Source organism: Sminthopsis crassicaudata, chromosome 1 (assembly GCF_048593235.1).
Source record: "Sminthopsis crassicaudata isolate SCR6 chromosome 1, ASM4859323v1, whole genome shotgun sequence".
Classification (NCBI taxonomy): domain Eukaryota; kingdom Metazoa; phylum Chordata; class Mammalia; order Dasyuromorphia; family Dasyuridae; genus Sminthopsis; species Sminthopsis crassicaudata.
Window position 1 is genome coordinate 406889538 of NC_133617.1, and position 13734 is coordinate 406903271.

The following is a 13734-nucleotide window of genomic DNA, read 5'->3' on the forward strand; positions in this document are numbered from 1 at the left end:
TTGGACTATTGCCATTATTTCTTAATTGATCTTCTTATATCCAGCTTCTTGAATGTACCCTGTTGCAAATTGGTAGTCTAAAAGCACATATCTGACCTTCCCCATCCCTGTTCAAGAAGCTTGAGAGGTGCTCTATTGCCTCTAGGATAAAATAACAAACTCTTTTGTTTGGCCTTTTACATTCTGGCTCTAACAAATCTTTCCACCCTGTTTAAATATCATTTCCTTTCATATACATAGTAGTCAACATAGCCTGAATTTCCAATGTTTTACCATTCTTCGGATGTTCTGAACATATTACGCTATCATCTGTCACCTACTTCTCTAGGCTTTTGTTTCTTATCTGGAATGTTGTTGTTTTTCCCTCACTTTCACTTCTTGGAAACTTTATCTTCAGAAAGCAACTTGAAGCTGAAGTTTTGTCACCTAGTCTTCACACTGGAAAGTACCATATCTGTTTTGTAAATACCTGTGTCAGGGGTTGGGGATTTATTTTCCTCCGGAGCTTCCCTAACTCTGGGCTCAAGTAAATTTCGTTGGGGACTGATCCTTAGATGAGATTCAGGGATATTCATGCTCTCTGAGTCATTATGGGCTCTGCGCCAAGGGATCACCATAATCCAATTTGTTCTTAATCAAAATTAGTCAAGCAAGATTTGCCTAGCCAAGTAATACTTGTGGTTTGATGATGAGAAGTTGATTGAGGACTTCTTGCTATCATCATAGTCTAGGACTTTAAGCACAACTTTATGGAGTTGGAACTTCAAAAGTATTTAGTAATACTGACTTGATGCCAGTCTCAATCTCTTCAAAGAGCTTTGTGAATGCCTGTGACAACAATTTAACATACCTAGAGATCATTCACAACTTTGTGGATATCTTAAATAAATGTTTTCATATTGTCTATAAAATGGACCTCACTTTTAATTTCTACTAAGTTTATATGGTGGTAGATGAAATGTTCCTTGTCCCAAATAAAGAAGCTGAAATAGCATACTATTAAGATATTTGTATCAGGGAGAACTGGTCAGGCCCAGCCCTCTTCTCCAACATGCCTTCCTAGTCCAGAACATCTACCTGCATTTTCTGCCTCTATTTCCTCCTCTCCCCTGAATCCTCCTTCCTCCTTCTCCTTCCCCAAAAGATGCTCTGAGTTTACTTTAGGACAGTGCATTCACATCATGGCCAGGATCAGGAGGAGGAGAGTCCAATGTGTATGGTTCCATATATCATGTAACCTTGCTTGGGGTGTACTGAAACCAAACTACTGTAGATATATTAATATACAGCAAGTTATCCAATGATTTAAGTTCTGAAAATGCTCCCATTTTATTCTCTTCATTTCTCTCTCCTAATCTTTCTGTCTACCACATTCCAGCTCCATGCTTTAAATCTTACTTCTATTAAGACACAGCCATTTTTTATCTTTGGGAAGGAAGAAATTGAAGAAAAGAGGTAAGGCCAGTACACCAAAACAAAATGTGATTTCTCCTATCTTCCTTTGTTTCATTGTTTGTTTTCTTCCTTCTTTATTTCTTCCTCCTCCTTTTTCTCTTCCTTCTCCTCCTCCTCCTCCTCTTCCTTCTCCTCCTTTTCTCTTGCTTCCTTTCACTCTTTCTTTCTCTCCCCCCCCCATTTCATCTTCCCCTATGGCTCCATATTTATCCTATTCTCAGCCTAGACTTTCTCATTATATTTCTGATTATGGATTGATTTAATTTTGAGCCTACATGGCTTTTATAAAGTATTCTGAATACATTGCTTCAGCTAACTATGCATAAAGAGTCTGTGCTTAGTAGGGAGTTTATATATTGATAAAACAAGACATGCATTTGATCTGGAAGCATCAACTCAAGTCATCAATTTTCTATTTTTCAGATTGACAAAAAATGTTAATAGCATAAAGAAAACATAATGCCGGAAGCACTATACTAGAAAGCTCCTTCCAGATCAACCTCTAGCTATTAATATCTACCAGCAATTTCTTACCATTTCTTCCATTAAACTTTCTAAATTTAATTGCAGCATTATGGCATAGTAAGCAAAATGTTCCCACCATGATTTCCAAATTATGATTGCCTAATCATTTTTTCATGTCCTTTTATGTCAGTGGAATGAATGACCACATAGCTGATAGTACTTCTTCCATCTCTAAAATATTTTGGTAGAAAACAAACAATTAATGCAATTTACCTTGACCAATAAACTCTTTTGGGGGAAAAATAATCTCATTTTATGTGTATTAAGTGTTCAGAAATAAATGAGAAAGAAGATATATTATTTGTTTCATTCAGATTCTTGAAAATAGTACCTTATTAAATATATATATATTATATATATATATATATATATATATATAAGCTAAGTCTGAATTAAAACTTCCTGCTCATTTTCCCCTGAGCTACACAAAATAAATCTGTTCAGGAAACCGAAGATTTACAAACTCAGTACTTTTCCTCAACACTTAGCCACATGACTGATGTAACAAGAAAGCATGGCAGCTTAATTACTGTGTATGAGTTGGGAGTGAGGGAAGTTTAAAGAAAAGAGAATGCCATATCTGTACTGGTTAACTTCACAGTTGTGGCCTTTTTTCCCCATGAGGTGAAGGGTGAACATAATGGAAGGGAGAGAAGTTGTGAGTTCCCAGGTCCTTGGATACATTCTTTACTAAGCCATTTATAGATAATGCAAAGTATGGGGGTCAGGGTCCACCTGTTTCCTTTCAGAGATGTTGGAGCAAATGGTTACATAGTGCATGAGATGTAAATGAGGAAATGAGGAAGGATAAAACAAAATATGAAAGAAAATGAGAATGAAAACTGAGGGGGAAGAACAAAACCAAAACACTGTTATATTTGATGTTGTCTTAGAGCCAATAGCAACAAATTCATGGATAAGAGAAAGGAAAATCAGCCCCAGCAATTTTATCACCATAACTGCATCAGAGTTGCTGCCCTTTGGGGATGGAGTGGAAAAGATAAACTGTTTAAACTAGTTTGGAAAATGGCAGTTAGGCCCACCAGTTGAGAGTTGGGGAGCTAGAAGTGCCTGGGGTAGGAAGATATTTGTTGTGGTCATTATGTGTAATAACAAGGAAAATGTGATTTGAGGCAGGGCTCAAGAAGCATACAGTTACCATGCAAGTACTTTTTAACTTAATTGTCCTTTATTTTTGAAGAAGACCAAAGACATCACAGGGTGATGTCTTGACTCCAGTGCATTATATTTACATGAGGCAAAGTTCAGGATGCAATAGTTGACCTTGGCATTTTTTATTTCTGACCAACCTCCATTCCATACCATTTACTTTAACTTCCTTATGGTCATTGGAACAAATTGCTCCCATCTAGCCATTCCTCTGGGGGAATTCTTCACGTGTTTGGGGTAACCACTCCCCTAATTCACCAATGTATTTCAGGCCTATGGGTTACTTTCAACCTGATTTAGTCTGTCTGCTGGGAGGGTATACCGGGGTGTGACTGCTGCCATTTTTTATTACAAATGAAGAGTAATAGTTCCATGGAATACTACTGTGCTGTAAGAAATGAGGAACTTGGTGATCTTTAAAAAATTGAAAGTCTTGCACAAAACAGTGAAGAATGAAATGAGCAGAAATAAGAAAACATCATACATAATATGCAATATTGTTTTAAGAATAACTTTGAGTAATTAAGTCATTTTGACTCTTATGGATACCCAAATTAGCTAACTACAAAGGACACATAGAAAGATGTTACATGCATTCAGTGAAAGAATAAATATGTGTGTGTATGTATTGTACACACACACACATTTGTGTCTAATAATAGCCATGGGGGGGGTAGCTGTGAAAAGAAGAAAAAGAAATGTACATGATACCTTCAATATACATATATATATATATATATATATATATATATATATATATATATATATATATTTACCAAATGTATGCATGGGTAATTTTACAACATCAATAGCCAAAACTTTTGTTCCAATTTTCCCCCTCCTTCCCCCCCCCCAGATAGAAGGTCGAGCAATACATGTTAAATATGTTAGAGTATTAATTAAATACAATATATGTATACATGCATTATAAATTTTTAAGAATAGCAAGTTGTACATAATAGATTTGTAGTTCCATGTGCAATCATTTTTTAAAATTGTACTATGTTATGGAAATGCTTATTTTATTTCATAGATTAAAAAGAAATAAAAAAATAAATTAAATAAATAAAAAATAAATTAGAAGGATAAGCTTCTCTATAATTTGAACCATTTCATCCACTGAATATTTGGGGAAAATTTAGGAAAAGTAGTTTAATAGCAAAAGCAGTGATGCCCTTAAGGGACAGACTGCCACAAGCAGCAGATTAGGGTCAGCGTTGGTGGGGCTGGCTCTGGGAATGGGAAGGATTAAACCAGCAGAGGGATTGCAGGAGGATAGTCTCAGAATCAAGTATTATTCTTGCTTTAAAAGATCCATAAGTTGTTTAGGATCAAAAGTGATAGGAATCTTTGCCAATATAGTTAAAGGTAGAATTTAGAGGCAGAATTTTATTAAATTCCCTAGAATTTTACTCTTAAGGACAGCAAAATGTTGTAGAAAGAAGACTGAGAATCAGGGGACCTAAGTTTTATCAGGAATTTTTCAGCTTAAATTTCTTGAGAGACCAAGAAGAATCTCACTCACCAACAGCATAGTAAAAACTGCATGGAATCAAATAAAGTAAGTAGCCTTACTGAAAGTGGATGGATTAACATACTAAAGGAGACTGCTTGCTGGTAGCAGTTATGACTTCTTGCTTAGAACATGCTATGCTAGACTTCCGGCCAAGATGGCGGCGTGGAGGCAGACAGCTGCTTGAGCTCTGTGTTTTCTCTCAGGACTTACTTCATGACAAGCCTCAGAGTTAATGCTTGACCAGAAAAGAAACCCACAAATAATCACCAACAGAAGCCATCCTTGAAATTCGTCAGAAAAGGTCTGTGTTTGCAATAAGAGCCGAGAAAGAGATTCAAGGAATTAGAGTAGGAAATGAGGAAATCAAATTATCACTCTTTGCAGATAACATGATGGTATACTTAGAGAACCCCAAAGACTCTGCTAAAAAGCTATTAGAAATATTTCAGAATTTTAGCAAAGTTGCAGGATACAAAATAAATCCACATAAATCCTCAGCATTTTTATATATTACCAACACAATCCAACAGCAAGAGACACAAAGAGAAATTCCATTCAAAATAACGGTCGATAGTATAAAATATTTGGGAATATATCTACCAAAGGAAAGTCAGGAATTATATGAGCAAAATTAAAAAACACTTGCCACAAAAATAAAGTCAGATTTAAATAATTGGAAAGACATTCAATGCTCTTGGATAGGACGAGCGAATATAATTAAGATGACAATACTCCCTAAACTAATGTATTTATTTAGTGCTATACCAATCAGACTCCCAAGAAACTATTTTAATAACCTAGAAAAAATAACAACAGAATTCATATGGAACAACAAAAGGTCGAGAATTTCAAGGGAAGTAATGAAAAAAAAATTAAATGAAAGTAGTCTAGCTGTACCTGATCTAGAACTGTATTATAAAGCAACAGTCACCAAAACCATTTGGTATTGGCTAAGAAATAGACTAGTTGATCAGTGGCATAGGTTAGCTTCACAGGGCAAGATAGTGAATAAAAATAGCAATCTAGTGTTTGACAAACCCAAAGATCCCAAATTTTGGGATAAGAATTCATTATTTGACAAAAACTGCTGGGAAAACTGGAAATTAGTATGGCAGAAACTAGGCATGGACCCACATTTAACACCACATACTAAGATTAGATCAAAATGGGTCCAAGATTTAGGTGTAAAGAACGAAATCATAAATAAATTGGAGGAACATGGGATGGTTTATCTCTTGGACTTGTGGAGGAGGAAGGAGTTTGTGTCCAAGGGAGAACTAGAGACCATTATTGATCACAAAATAGAAAATTTTGATTACACCAAATTAAAAAGTTTCTGCACAAACAAAACTAATGCAAACAAGATTAGAAGGGAAGTAACAAATTGGGAAAACATTTTTACAGTTAAAGGTTCTGATAAAGGCCTCATCTCCAAAATATACAGAGAATTGACTTTAATTTATAAGAAATCAAGCCATTCTCCAATTGATAAATGGTCAAAGGATATGAACAGACAATTTTCAGATGATGAAATTAAAACTATTTCCACTCATATGAAAGAGTGTTCCAAATCACTATTGATCAGAGAAATGCAAATTAAGACAACTCTGAGATATCTCAATTTGACACACCTGTCAGATTGGCTAAGATGACAGGAACAAATAACGATGAATGTTGGAGGGGCTGTGGGAAAACTGGGACACTGATGCATTGTTGGTGGAGTTGTGAAAGAATCCAACCATTCTGGAGAGCAACCTGGAATTATGCCCAAAAAGTTATCAAAATGTGCATACCCTTTGACCCAGCCATACTACTACTGGGCTTATATCCCAAGGAAATACTAAAGAAGGGAAAGGGACCTGTATGTGCCAAAATGTTTGTGGCAGCCCTTTTCGTAGTGGCTAGAAACTGGAAAATGAATGGATGTCCATCAATTGGAGAATGGTTGGGTAAATTATGGTATATGAATGTTATGGAATATTATTGCTCTGTAAGAAATGACCAGCAGGATAAATACAGAGAGGTTTGGAGTGACTTACATCAACTGATGCTGAGTGAAATGAACAGAACCAGAAGATCACTATACACTTCAACAATGATACTGTATGAGGATGTATTCTGATGGAAGTGGAAATCTTCAACATAGAGAAGAGCTAATCCAATTCCAATTGCTCAATGATGGACAGAGTCAGCTACATCCAGAAAAGGAACACTGGGAAATGAGTGTAAACTGTGAGCATTGTTTTTTTGTTTGTTTTGTTTTGTTTTGCTTTGTTTTGTTTCTCTTCCCAGATTATTTTTACCTTTCGAATACAATCCTTCCTTTGCAACAACAACAACAACAAAATTTGGTTCTGCACATATATATTGTACCTAGGATATACTATAAGATATTTAATATGTATGGGAATGCCTGCCATCTAGGGGAGGGGGTAGAGGGAAGGAGGAGAAAAACTCGGAACAGAAGGGAGTACAAGGGATAATGTTGTAAAAAAAAAAAAATTACCTATGCATATGTACTGTCAAAGAAAATGTTATAATTATAAAAATTAATAAAAAAATTTAAAAAAAAAGAACATGCTATGCTAGGTGCTGATGATATAAATTCAAAAGACTAGATCCCTAGTCTCAAGGAATTTACAATCAAATGGAGGCAATAAGTATCTATATAAATATGTGCAGAATAAATTTAAAGAATAAATATAAAAGGCAATTGTTTGGGATGAGGGAAAGTGAGGATAGACATGAGAATGAATTTGAGAAAATGGTATCTTCAGTAAAAAAAAAAAAAATAAGGAAATTTGGGGAAAGAGGTGATTTTTTGTTGTTACTGTCACATTTCAGTTGTGTCTGATCCTTTGTGAAACCATTTGTGGTTTTCTTGGCAAAGACACTGGAGTGGTTTGCCATTTCCTTCTCCAGCTAATTTAGAGATGTGGAAACTGAGGCAAACAGAATTAAATGACTTACTCAAAGTCACATAGCTTGTAAATGTCTGAGACTAGATGTGAACTCAGGTCCTCCATACTTCAGGGCTGGTGCTCTATCTACTATGCCACCTAGCTGCCCCTATGTTATTTATTTGCTAATTTTATGGCTTACAGGTAGGTTTGAAAGGTAGTCTATTCACTATTGTTTCAAGAACTTTATCACTGACCAAAAGATTGTTTATCTGATAATCAGCAATGTTTGAAAGACTATAGTACTCCTAAAACTAGGGGACCTCAGGATTACTACTTTGTTTCCTAAAAGCTAGGGGAAGAAATGTTTAACCTTAGAACAATAGCATTTCTTAAGGCCAAGAAACCTCAGGTTCATTGTGACATTTTCCCTAGAAGCTACACCTCATCAGCATGACACTATTCTACCTAGTTACCCACCTAGCTCCTGAAACCTAGGGTACAGGGAGAAAAATAAGTTTAAGTCAGGAAAACTTAAGTTCAAATCTAGCCTCAAGCTATGTCACCTCTGTATCCTTTACTATAAAAAGATAATAGCATTTACCTTCCAGAGTTGTTTCGAAGATCAAATGAAATAATATTTTTAAAGTGCTTAGCACAGTGCCTTTCATATTACTGCTACTGCTGCTGCTGCTGCTATGACAACGATGACGACGACTACTATTACTACTATTGTTATGACTGTGTGGGACAGTGACCAAAACCCAAAATAATTCAAAAATTTCTCAGAGAACAGAAAGCAGTTTATTCAATATCTGCAGAAAGAAGGACATTGCCTCCATTAGCATAGTCTAATGGAATGAGGCAAAGGAAAGGCAACAAAGCACTTTTTTATACTCTAACACATTTTGTTTTTACTCCCTCTTGGGCCCCAGCTGTCCCTGGTTTATCAGGGTTCACAGCTTACCACAGGAATCCACTCCATTCTCAGGGTAGAGGAATAAGAGGACTATAGATCACAAAACTATTTGTGCAAGATTAAGCAAGGGTACTAGGAAGGGGTTTTCTCCTGGAACTGTAGCCCCAAACTATGGCAAAGAGTCAGTTCTCTGAGAAGTTCATCCCACATACTACTACTACTACTACTGTTACTACTACTACTACTGCTACTGCTGCTGTGCTATTACTATTTCTACTGATAGTACTACTATTTCTATTATTACAACTACAACTACTGCTGCTACTGCTACTACCACTACTACTACTGCTGCTACTACCATTACTACTACTATTCTACCATTACTACTATTATTTCTACTGCTACTACTACTATTTCTATTGCTATAACTACAACAATTACTATTACTACTGCTGCTACTATTACTAAAATTTCTCTTTGTTATTACTACTATTTCTACTGCTGCTACTAGTAACATTACTTCTACTATTACTAATATTTCTAGCCCTTCTACTGCTACTACTTCTATTATTACTACCATATTCCTATTACTACTACAATTATTTTGGACATACTGAATTTGACATGTCTCTGGGATCTTCAGTTTGAAATGTGTAGTAGGCAATTTTATGTTGTATTTAACTCAGAGGACAGATTAACAATTTTTCCAGAACACAGTCCAGCCATGTCTGCTTATCTCATTTGACTCACTCTAAACCTGTTGAGAAGGCAGCACTTTTATTTACTGACAATTCAATGCCTCCCAGGGCAGAACCAATTCTCTGGGGCATGCCAACCTATAACTATAAGATAATATGGGGTAGGGGATAAGAACATACCTTTTATAATTGAATGCCCTGAGGTTATGCTTGGGTATTCCAGGAAGAGTGGAACTTTTCAACCCCCACTAATCAATCATGCCTTGGTTGAATTGGGCCTCTTTAGTGTAATGCTAGAGTCCTCACTTTGACACCATTGATCTATATAATGGAATTATATTTTGATAACTGTACTTAAATATAATTAATTTTCTTTATAATCCTATGCATTTTGTATTTTTTTTTAAATTAGCCTGAGAAGGGGATTATGGACTTTATCAGACTACCAAAGGACATAAAAGGAGTTAACAGGAGTCCCTGATATCTCCTTGGGATCTATCAAGAATAAGATGCACACAGCCTTTCCTCCAGCAGTGTCTCTACTGTGTCTGTATCCTAAAGAGATCATAAAAAAGGGGAAAAGACCCACATGTACAAAAGTGTTTGTGGCATCCTTTTTGTAGTGGCAAGAAACTGGAAACTGAGTGGATGTTGGGGAATGGATGAATAAGTTATAGTATATAAATGTTATGGAATATTATTGTTCTACAAGAAACAATTAGCAGGATAATTTCAATAAGGCCTGGAGATACTTTCATGAAGTGATGCTAACTGAAGTGAGTAGAACCAAAAGAACATTATACACAGCAACAATAAGATCATGTGATGATCAACTCTGATGGAAGTGGCTCTTTTTAAAAATGAGGTGATTCAGGCAACTCCAATAGACCTGTGATGGAGAGAGCCATCAACATCCAGGGAGAGAACTATGGGGACTGAAAGTGGATCACTACATAGTATTTTCACTTTTTTTTTGTGGTGGTTGTTGTTTGCTTGCTTGTTTTATTCTCTCATTTTTAGCAAATTTTTTATTGTGTAGCATGACAAATGTGGAAATATATTTAGAAGAAAAAAAAAAAAAGAACATAGTGTTAAAAAATAAATAAATAAATAAGATGCACGCATGCTCACCACTCAGCCCCAGTGGGTAACCCATTATATTTTAGCTTCTTCCCTAATTTGGAAATGGGTTAGTTCCTGCTGATTTCAGATTATCCAGTAAGTTTAACTTGCTTCAGACCCACCTCCAAAACTCCTCTGTATAATACTACCTGCAAACTTCTGGTCATCTACTTTTTGCAGTCCTGAATTAAATGGATGAACTTACTGTGTTCCCCTTTGATTTTATTAATAATTTCTTCTTCATGGCACCCTTTAAAATCATTAGCTGGGCTAAATTAAGATATTTCATGTAGCCATCTTAATCGAAAATCTACCAATCTTCCTTTTAATCTTATTTTCCATTAGTCCCCTACACACATGCTTCATTCTAATGATACTAGCCAACTTCCTTTTCACAATATGTGACATCATTATACCTCTTGCACTCTAGAACTGCCCAATTCTATGTGAAAATGCTCTTCTTTAACTCTGCTTCTTGGAATCCCTCTAATTGCAATGTAAGAGCCTTCTACTGCAGAAAATCTTTCCTACATTCCCAATTGTTAGCAGTCTCTCATCATGAAAATTGTTTTGCATTGTGTATATTTTTAAAAATGCACAATTTATAATCAGTACTCATGCTACCAGGGATCTCAGGACTATACCATCCCATATTTCTAGCTTTCTCCTGAGATAGACTAAAATCTATACAATTTCTTTTTGACAAGTTCTTAATTTAAAAATGCATTTTCTATGGTCTGTCCACATTTCATAGAATCACAAACTTTTATAGGTGGAAGTGAACTCAGTAACCATTAAGTTGAACTCCGGTCTAACCATTAAGCATACACAGAACTTTCAACAAATAGTCATCTGAGATCCCTTAGAAGAGCTCCTCTAAACAGTAAATCCATATCCTCCTTGAGTGAGCCATTCTACATTCAGATAGTGCTAATTATAATAGTAGAAAATTTTTTCTACGTGAATCCTCACTCTGCCTTCCTGTATCTTTGAACCATTACTCTTCTTTTGGGGCTCTGAGGTGATGGAAATCAAGTTATACTTGATTATATATATGACAGTGATTCAAATATTTTGACAATTACATTTTCTCTAAGTCTAGTTTATTTTAAGCTAATGAACATTCATGTGTTCAAATGATCCAAAGTTCTCTCTCCAACCTGGACCATTGTTTTTTGAATACTCTCCAATATAAATATTCATTAATGCCCTTCTAAAATGTAGCACTTAGAAGTGGACATAATATATTAGGTGTGTCAGGTCTCAGCTAGGCAAATTATGGCAGGACTAAAGAATAACAATGAAATTAATAATAATAATAAAATTAATTGACTAATACCTCCCTAGTTCTGGATACTATACTTTTCTTAATTATAGCTTAAAACTACATTAACTATTTTGTCTACCATATCATATCATAAACTGCTATTAGTCCTTTCTTCAGCTCTTTTTCATATAATCTATTTGAAATCAATACTTTTGTATATGATTTTTTTTCTCAGTATTATTATTTAAATCTCAATTACATGCTCCTAGAGAAAGGAAGTATCATTTTAAAAAATGTTTTATTGATGTTCTTTGTCTTTATACTAGTCATTTTAACTTTTCCCCTTCCAGACTGAATTTCATCCTTGAGACAAAAAAAATCAATTATGCAAAGACATTTTTTGGAGTGATTGCATATAACTGTGTATACAATTTTGAGAATTGAAATATTTTGACCAAATTTAGATCTATGCTTTGGACAGTTCCATATACTTAACTAACTCAGTATTCCATAAATTTTTACTGTGAAATTGAACTCTTTATTCAGTTCTAGAAGAAGCAACAGCATCATGGAGGATAGGTTAGTTTTCCCTTAAAATGCAAGGAAATTTCCTAACCATAAAACTAAGATCAAACTGTTGGTCTTCCTTCCTTCCTTATCTTCTAAGTATAAAAGCCCTCCCTTTGAGTAGTAGTTTCCTTGGTATTGGCACATCCAAAAATTTTAATTAAAGCTTTTTTATTTTTAAAACATATGCATAGATAGTTTTCAACATTTACTCTTACAAAACCTTGTGTTTCAATTTTTTTCCCTTCCTTCCCCCTTCTCTAGAGGCAAGTAATCCAATATATGTTAAACATAACATTTCCACAATTATCATGCTGCACACACACACATACACACACACACACACACACACACACACACACAAAATCAGATCAAAAAGGCAAAAAGTGAGAAAGAAAACAAAATGCAAGCAAACAACAACAAAAAAAGTGAAAATACTATGTTATGATCTACACTCAGTTCCTACGGTCCTTTCTCTGGATACAGATAGCTCTTTTTTATAAGACTACTGTAACTGACTTAAATCATCTCATTGTTGAACAGAACGACATCCATCAGAAATGATCATTGTATAATCTTGCGGTTGCTGTGTACAATGATCTCCTGGTTCTAATCACTTCACTTAACATCAGTTCATGTAACTCTCTCCTGACCTTTCTGAAATCATCCTGTTGATTATTTCTTATAGAACAATAATACTCCATAAAATTCATATACCACAAATTATTCAACCATTCTCCAACTGATGAGCATCCACTCCATTTCCAATTTCTTGTCACCATAAAAAGGGCTGCCACAAACATTTTTTCACATGTGGATCGTTTTCCCTCCTTTATGATCTCTTTGGCATACAGGTCCGAGTAGAAACTGCTGGATCAAAAGGTATCACAGTTCAATAGTCCTTTTGACATAGTTCCAAATTGCTCTCCAGAATGGTTGGATCAGTTCACAATTCCACCAACAATGTATGTGTCCCAATTTTCCCACATCCCCACCAAAATTCATCATTATTTTTTCCTGTTATTTTAGTCAGTCTGAGAGGTGTATAATGGTACTTCATTAAACACATCCTTTTAACTTGGTACACAACTTGAAGAAATGCTATATTCTTTGCATTCCGTTGTTAAATAAACTTCTTGTAAAAGGTAGGATGGTGTATGAGTCTCATTTCATTCCAGTACAGTCTGAATTACAATTCCAACTTACAGCAAGCAAATCGAAGAGCATCATATCACACAGGGGAAAAGATACAAAATAAGGATTTAAATCTAGATCTTCTAACTCTGAACAGGTGCTTTTTATTTTATTTTTTTTTTAACTGACTAGACCTTTTCCCTGGGGAAGTAATGATGAGGCAATATTAAGGGAATTTCTAAAAATTACCTTGGAACAGAGACATAACTATGGTAGGACAGAAAAAGCTCCAAGAACATCAACATTTAGAGGGCATTTTAAAAAGCATTTGCTGGTTTTCAGCATCTAGTTAGCAAGAATAATTATATAAAATAGGAAACTGCCAAATGGCACACTGAAACTTTACTTCAGATGGATTCTTTGTAGACTCACCATTAATCCCTAAAGGTTTGAAGATGTAT